Source organism: Suncus etruscus, chromosome 8 (assembly GCF_024139225.1).
Source record: "Suncus etruscus isolate mSunEtr1 chromosome 8, mSunEtr1.pri.cur, whole genome shotgun sequence".
Taxonomy (NCBI): Eukaryota; Metazoa; Chordata; class Mammalia; order Eulipotyphla; family Soricidae; genus Suncus; species Suncus etruscus.
In genome coordinates, this window is record NC_064855.1 from 15,644,028 (window position 1) to 15,652,325 (window position 8,298).

Consider the following 8,298-nt stretch of genomic DNA (forward strand, 5'->3'; position numbering starts at 1 on the left):
TAGCCATTGGCCATACCTGGCAGGGACATACACAAAGCCATATCGGAGGGTGGCCTGGGCATGTCTATGCATTGAGTTCCAGCCACTGCTTTGGGTACTGGAGGGGGTCCGGGGACAAAGGACATTTTAGGTCTAGGAAAGAGACAGGGAAGGAAAGAGAAAGTGGCCAGAGACCAGAGAAGGGAGTGACTTGCAAGGGCACCACGGGGCAGCTAGCTAGCCAGCAACCAGGTGGGGGTGCCCATCCAGACACTTGGGGGGGGCAGGAACAGTACCTAACTGCCAATCAACACACTGCCATTGGGGGTGGGTTAAGCCCACCAGGCTGCCTGGAGCCCCTGGACACTGCCTGTACTTCTAGCCAGCCATACAGTTGCAGGGAAGCAGTGAGGCATCCACTTCTGCAGATTCTACTCCTGGGTATCTCAGGGTGCTTTCTTCTTTCCCCACTCCGGGGGGGAAAGGAGTCAGGTTGGCACTGGGGGCTTCCCTCCCCCTTCACTCCTAACGTTTGGGGACTTACCTGCAAGCTGTCTCCTCTCCCTGCCCTCCTGCAGTCCCTCTGCAGAATATGTGTGTGGGGAACTGGGGGATTCCAGAAGGTTTGGTGTGTACCTTCTTCAGCCTCCTAAGAGCCCCCCAGTCTCCCAGAGCCAGAAAGGTAGGGACCAAGCTTTTTTGGAGGGGAGGTGGGAAGCCGATAGATGTTGCCCGATGCCTGATTTCTCTGCGCGCTCCCTCCCATCTGCAGAACCCTCCTTCCACAGGGTGGTGGGGCCTGAGCCCCCCCGCCTCTGGCTGCATGTTCCTGTCACCGCTGATGAATCCAATCTGCTGGTTTGCACCCCCTAGCCCCACATCTCCTCCTAATGAAGGGCCTGCAGAAAAGAGAGATCTACCAGGCCGGCCAACTCAGGCTTTTTTTTTTTTTTTTTGCTGTGATCAGAGCTAAGCACATAATTTCAGGACTGAGAACCGTGAGGTGCCTTGGAACTGGTTTGGAAATAGTGAGGGTCCTAGTTGAAGGCCCAATAACTGTGGTTCCCCATTTTATCAAATAGGAAGTATACCAGTTGAATCCATTTTTCTCCCCCACCGCACGTCTCCACGGGGAGCCTGGGCTGGCAAGCTATGGACAAGGTCAGGCTCAGTGGCTGGACAATTGGAAAATAGTGGCCGGGTGGGAAAAGGAGGCCTTGGGGTAACTTTGCAATGAGTGGTCCCAGGGGGCAAAGCAGGAGTTTCGTGCCTCTAACAGGGAGAGCCAGGTTGGTTCCCTGGACCTCCGGTGGCATCTTCCTTTATTGAAGCTTGCTGATGCATTTGTACATAGTCTATATATAGGTAGAGATATATTCTATAGAAATATAAAACATCTCACTCCACCCACCCCAAAAGTTACATGGGGGGCAGGGAGGGACAATCATCTCTCAAGGTTTTGAGTCGATTCACCAAAGGCAAAAAAAAAAAAAAATGATAGAATGTTCTTTGCTCTTCGGGCACGTGTGAGGAAGGGATGGAGCCAGTCCTTGGCGTTTTCTCAGTCTCAGGTGCCATGTGAGGGCTGTCGGGGGTCCTCCAAGCCCCCTCCCGTGGCGCTGTGGCCACTTTCTGGCGCTGATGCATTTCTGTTGCCCTCTGTCTAGCGCATGGGTCTAGTGGCAACAATAAACAGAGTGTGTCCCCGGATCTTGTTGGAGTGTATTTTTTTTCTGGGGTGCAGGGTGGGTTTGTGGAGGGTTTGGCCAGGGATCCCCGAAGCTCCCTGATGATTTTGCTAACTGTGCTGATCCCCAGCAGGGCCAGGGCCAAACATTTGTTCTGTCATGGTGACTGGTGGAGGGGGACACTCAACAGAGGGGTATAGGCCTGGAGGTTGAAAGAACACCTGTCCACCCCCACTCCTAAATCCTGTATGGGGGTTCACAGGGAGCATCACGCTGAGCAGAGAGACCTCAGCTGCTTCCTTGAGGATGGAAACAGTTCCTGACACTCAGATTGGGAGCAGCTTCTCTTTCTAGAATGTTCTCTCGGAGGACTCTGGAAGACAGAATGGGGCCTCCCTGCAGGGAGGGCTAGGTTTGGATCCACAGCTCTCTGAAATGGCTCTTTGGCTCAGCTGCAAAAAGCCTCTTGGGGGAGGACCCTGGGGACCTGGAAGTGTTAGGAATCGACACCCAGGCTTCCAGCATGCAAGGCATGCTCTGCCTCCAGCCACATTCTGGGCCTAAGTGGGGAGTTTTTGTCTTTTTCATGCTTGGGGAGCAACTCCTGATAATGCTCATGGCTCACTGCCTGCAGAGTTGGAACCATGCAGTGTGAGGGATCAAATCCCAGCCTCCCAGCATGCAAAGCGTGAGAGTTAACCCTTGGTGGCCTGTGTTGGGGGTTTCTGCTTCTAGAGGTAGTTGCCTTGTGGGGAAAAGAGCTGCTTCTTCCTATTCTCCCCACCCCAGAACTTGTGTCCCTCCCCTGAAGCAGAGGTGAGGCACACCCTTCCTGAGAATCCCTCCATTCCCAGGGAGACCCTGTAGGTTCAGGTACAGCCCTGTGCTGCTCTGGGACAGGCGTGCATGGGGGAGAGACCCTTGTTCAGGTCAGAAGGAACAGGATGCAGAGGAAATATGGGGGTCTTGGCCATTCTGGAGGGGAGAAAGGGTCGGTGGAAAATGGACTGGGAGAAGAGTACAGCCTTGTACCCTATCATTCCAATAGTGGGGACTGAACTAGGAGCTGCCCTCTACTCCCATATATGAGAAGGCCTCAGCATATACAATGAAAATTCAACCCAGGGCTGGAGCAATGGTACAGTGGGGAGGGCATTCTCCTTGCATGTGGCCAACCCAGGTTCAATTCCAGGACATCCCATATCATTCCCCGAACGCCGCCAGGAGTGGCTCAAAATGAACAAAATCAATTCAACCCAGGGTCAGAGCAGGTTCAGCAGGTAGGATGTTTGCCTTGCACATAGATTACCCAAGTTTAATCCCTAACACCCAACAGGGTCCCTGGAGCACTGAACACAGAGCCAGTAAACCCCAAGCATTGCTCAGTGAGGCCCAAAAGACAGAACGAAACCAAGCAAAATCCAATCCGTTCATTTGGGGTGCCATGGGTGGAACCCAAGGCCTCCCTTGGCAGAGTGTGCCTAACCACCGTGCTCCCTTCCCCCGAGCCAGGCTCAGTGTTCGCAGCTGAGGTTCAGAGAGGGGGAGCGACATCCCTGGAGGCACCCAGCGGGCCAAGCACAGAGTCTGGCCTAGAGCCCAAGTCTTCTCTTCCTAAGCTAAGTCTCCACAGAGCTTCCTGCCACTCTGCTTCCTGCAATCTCTTCCCCATTTCCCGCAAGCAGTCTCTGAGGTCCTGGGACACCCCCAAGCCGTGCCCCCACTCCTGGCCTGGCCCTGATGCAGACCTTTAGGAGGGAGGGTCTAGGCCGTGCTGAATGGCTGTGGACTGGGCAGCTGCTGGGGAAGGTGAGGCCCTAGGCATGTCCTGGTTTCTGAACTGATCTTTGGGGGGTCCACGCTTCTTAGATAGTCCTGGTGGCCTTGTAGCCCCTCTCAAGTTCTCTGCCCTGAAGCCTCCAGGCTTGATTGTTGGGTACCACTCAGGGATGTGCAGAAGTGCTTACAGGGGCTTGGAGAAGGTGGAGTTAAGAAACCAAGAAGGAACCCAGAGGATGGATAGCCACAGAGAAATCCAGACTGGGTGGCCCCATAAGGCAGAACTTCCTTAGGCCATCATGCCCTTGCCTATAAGCAAAGTGGACCTCAGGGGTTCAGTTTGGCCATAAAGCCCGAGTAACTCTAGAGCTCAGCTTGGCTACAGAGTTCCCACTGACTCACTTCTCAGCTGGGACATGTTTGCTGTCCAGTGTCCAGCTGGGCCTGGCATGCCGCAGCCTTAACAGCGCCTCCTGGTGGCAGGTGGAGAGCTTGTCTGCTCTTTTCGCTTCAGCTCCAAGGGCAAACCTTAGGCATCTGAGGCAGATATTGATCCAGGGGAGTCAGAACTGGGCAGGGGTGAATGCCCAGTCTGTCTCTGGAGGTACTGAAGCCTCCAAGGAGCATTACGAAGGAGCCGATCCACAAGCAGGAGATGCTGTCTGAAGGCTTCCAAACGGTCTGCCTGCGTCTCTGAGTCGCCCTCTGTGCAAGATTCCCTGCAATGCTCGGAGGAAATTCTCACCACCGCAGCACTCCTGTCTTTGCCTTCTCAGCATGCTTGTTCCCAGGATGGATCTGGACCCCCGTACCCTTCTACTCCAGCCTTCTCTGGTTGCGGCGCTGGGTTTTGAACCCAGGGCTTCGTGCATGTAAGGCAAGTGCTCCAGCCCTGAACCATGTCATTCTTGGCCTCAGCAGGGTCTTCTTTGCTGAATTTTTCAACAGCGGGTTGAGGGGAACATGACAGGGCTGGGAGGGGGTGGTGGTGGAGATTGACAGCAAGGCTTAGACAGAGGACGTTGTTTCTCAAGATTGTGCTGAGTCTAAGCTGCATCCTGGGCCCCAGACAGGCCCCCGTGGCCCATCTCCCTTGGTCAGAAATGTGGATAAAGAACCTCTATCCTGGGGCCGGAGTGGTGGCGCTAGAGGTAAGGTGTCTGCCTTGCAAGCGCTAGCCTAGGACGGACTGCAGCTCAATCTCCCCGCATCCCATATGGTCCCCCAAGCCAGAAGCGATTTCTGAGCGCATAGCCAGGAGTAACCCCCTGAGTGCCAAGCGGGTATGGCCCAATAAACCAACACCCCCCAAAAAAGAGCCTCTATCTTAGAGGTTCATGGAGTGGCCTCAAGTGAGTGGGGCAGAGGTGGGAGCCCCAGGTTTATCCCTGCCACCGCATAGACCGCCTGAGCACCAAGCTAGGAGTATTCCCTGTCCCTGTAGCAGATTCACACCTTCATGCTTTGGGGTACACCAGGCTGGGGGCTCATGTCCAATTCAAAAGGCCTAGAGGGGTGAGGGGAAAGAGAGCTGGTAGACACCCAAGAGGAACCCACCTCACAAGGCTCCTGAGCAGTGAGGGGAGTCGGAGTCGAGGGGCCTGGAGCATAGTGACGCTCTCTTTGGGGAACCAAAGCCCAGTCTGACCCCAGGGACCACTGTGGTTCCAGGCAAACAGCTCTGCCCTCTGCTTGCTGCCTTCCCCTGGGCCACTAGGAGCCTGTACAGTCTCAGCCTGTCTGCACTCCTCTTCCTTGGCCCAGGTCACAACCCAACTTCCCAATTGGCCCTTGCTCCTACAGGAAGGTGCACCTCTACTCAAAGCCCCTTCATCCTCTTCTCTGATCCTCTCAGACCCCCACTAGGTCTTCCCGTAAACCCCCTGAGGGGGCACAGGGTAGAGCACAGAAGGGGAGCCCAACCCTGCACCCCATACCCCAGGTGCTTTGGGGTTCGACTGTTGTTCTCAGCTCCATTTAGAGGTTGGCATGAGGGGAGGTTCTGAGAGGACATTGGGGCCAGGATGCCTGGAAGAACAAACCTACCCCAAATCTCCAGACACCTCCCTCAGCCCTCCTGAACTCCTATTCTCCTTGGAGGCATGACGGCCTAAGATCAGAGGGAAGAGCACAGGTCTGGGGTGCAGGGACCCTGCCCAGGACATTCTGTCCCACCCCCACGAACCCTGAACTCACCATGCTCTAGTCGCCTGGGGCATCCACCTCCTCCAGGTTGGGACAGTGGGATGGAGGAGGCACCTTCCTAGCTTGGGACAGTGGGACAGAGTAGGCACCTCCCTCAGGCCCTGAGGGACCGGCTGCCTCCTCCCTCTGCCCTCCTCCTGCCAATGAGCTCATTGTCTGGGGCTCCCCACCCCACCCCTTTGCCTGAAAGGATATTTGGACAGAATGGGTAGGAGGCAGGAGAGATAGGGGTGGGTGGGCCATGGCTGCCCCTCTGCCTGTCCCCAGAGCCCCCTGGGACATGAGGGCCTGTGGAGAAGGGTTCAGAGAGAGTTTGGCTGCAGGCAGAGATGCCAGTATGCCTTGCTGGACGGTGGAGTCTGTCCTGCGGCTGGTTTGGTGCCAGTTGAGTCTGTCCTGTTAACCCCTTCAGCACCTGCCCAACTCCTGCATTGGAAGGGTTGGGGGGGCAGGAGGAAGGACGGGGCAGGTGGGGGTGTCTCAGGAACAGACTGGGAGATGCAGGAAAGTTTATCTAAAGAGCATCTCCCACCCCAAGTAGAGGCTCAGAACGATTGGGGGACGGAAGTTAAGCCATTAAATAACATCATCCTGAGGTTGGACCACTTTCTCATCAGTGTGTGTGTGGGGGGGAGCTTAGGTCAGCTCCCTTCACCCCCCCCAAAGATAAACTAGAATAGGGGGAGGGAGGTACTCCCCGCAAGCTCCTCCTCCCGCCTTTCCGGGCTCTTAAAGAGCCGAGTCAGCGCGTTACCTGCAATGCCCCTTTTGAGCCGATGGGGGAGAAGGAGAAGCTGGAGGCTAGGGTGGCAGAAGAGCCGGGGGAGGCAGCCAGCTCTGGTTACTGTGAGAAACTCCTCCCAGAACCTCCGTGGGGCTCCCCAGGGCTCTCCTCCCGAAGCAGCCAGGGTCTGGGCTCCCAGAACTCACTAGATCCCCTTTGTCCAAGAAACTCCTGTCCCATGACTGCTGGTCCCCCCAGTACTCCTCCCTCCTTACATGTCGCAACTTCAGAGAGGCCACTTCGCAGGAGTCTGGAAGAAGCCTTCCCCCCAAATTGCTTTCCCCTTAAATTCTAGGTGTGTTCAGCGCCAACCGGCTCCCTGACAGTTTGACAGCTGCTTGGCATGGCCCCATCCATCCTGGCAGCTTCCAAAAAAACTTGCTTTCCAGGGTGTTTTGGAGCCAGCCCACCTGAAGCCCCAACCCCTCTGCCCTCTCCCCCAGGAGAGATAGGATGAGGAGGGGAGAAGCCTGGGTCCACTGCATCAACTCCACTCTCAGAAAGCAGGAGTCGATCCCTTGCTGCTGGGCTGGGGGAAAGAGGGCACCATGAGACCTGAGTTTGCAGAAAGTGGGAGACCTTAGTCTCTGGAGGAGTACTGGTCCTTAGACTCACTCAGAAGGAGCCTGGCTGCAAGGGTCAATGGGGCGGGTTTCAGAGGATTTCTCTGGAAGTGCTCTCGAAATGTAAAATTCCTCCAGCCGCTAATACATTTCTCAGGCACTTTTTTTTTTTTCCTTCTCTGCCCAACTGCTGAGCCTCCTGATGTTCTGTGGAGAAAAGCTGGGGGTGTGGAAGGAGGGAGCCACATTGTGGGGGAGGCTCTAATCGGTTCCATAAGCCACTTTCTCCCGACCTTGGAGAGCCATTCAGGGGGCCTGGGTCGGTCTAGAGAGAGGGAGGCAGGGTCAGTGGAGGGATTCTTAGGGGACCCTCTGCAAACCCAAACAGCAGCAGAGGCAGCTGGAAGGAGGAGCCTGGAGCGAGCTGGCACCTTCTCTCTCCAGTGGTGGGATCTAAAGATACCTGGGACCTCATGCTGCCCCTCCATGTCTCTGGGCTGGGGGAGTCACTTTCCTTGGCTTCAGCAACTCCCCTCCTCTGGCCTCCTGCTGGGGAGGGAAATCTGAGCCTGGGTAAAAATAAAGTGCCTGTAGCCCTGCAGAGTGGATGCCCGGCCCCCTTGATTTGGTGTCAAGACCTCCAGGAGGAGGAAGGTTTTTTTTTTTTTTTTTTTTTTTTGGAAGGGGTGGGCCCAGACCACTTGGAGACAAGTTGGACCTAAAAAAAAAATGTCATTTAGGCATCCCAGGCTGAATATCTGTACAATACAGCTTTCATCTGTACAGAGAGACTGGAGAATGCACAAAGGTCTCCGCTCAACCTCAAGGCGAAGCTGTTGTAATGAACTTATTCTTCCATTTCAGTGGATTTCCCCTGGGTTTCCCCAGAAATCCTCATTCCCCCATCCGATTGCCAGGCAGGCTGGGATGGGGCTTGTCCTGCCGACCTGGTAAATGCCAGGTCCCCTTACCCCACACAAACAGCTGCCCCATGCCCACTCTTTGAACCTATGGGTGCGCATCTGTGGAGGTCAGCTAGGGGTAGTGGTGGTGGTGGTAATGGCCCCAGAGAAAAGTTCTGTTCAGAGCTGAGTCATCCAAACAGGAAATTCCAGACTCTTGGAGACACGCTAAGCTTGATGAATACCCCCCACCCCCTCTCTGGTCTCAGGAACCCCCTTTTCTAGGAAAGGCAGGAGGAGAAGCAGAGCCTGGAGAAACTTTCGGCCCAGGAATCCAGGGCTGAGGCCCCGTGATTCTGGCTGCAGGCATACACTGCTCTTAACAATCCCAGGAGGTG

At 55.5% G+C, this 8,298-nt stretch overlaps 1 protein-coding gene across 1 annotated transcript in view; it reads right to left on the reverse strand.

Annotated features, from left to right (window-relative positions):
• UBE4A (ubiquitination factor E4A) overlaps positions 1–8,298 on the reverse strand; it is a 626,538-nt gene that overhangs the window by 204,035 nt on the left and 414,205 nt on the right. The window lies entirely within an intron of this gene.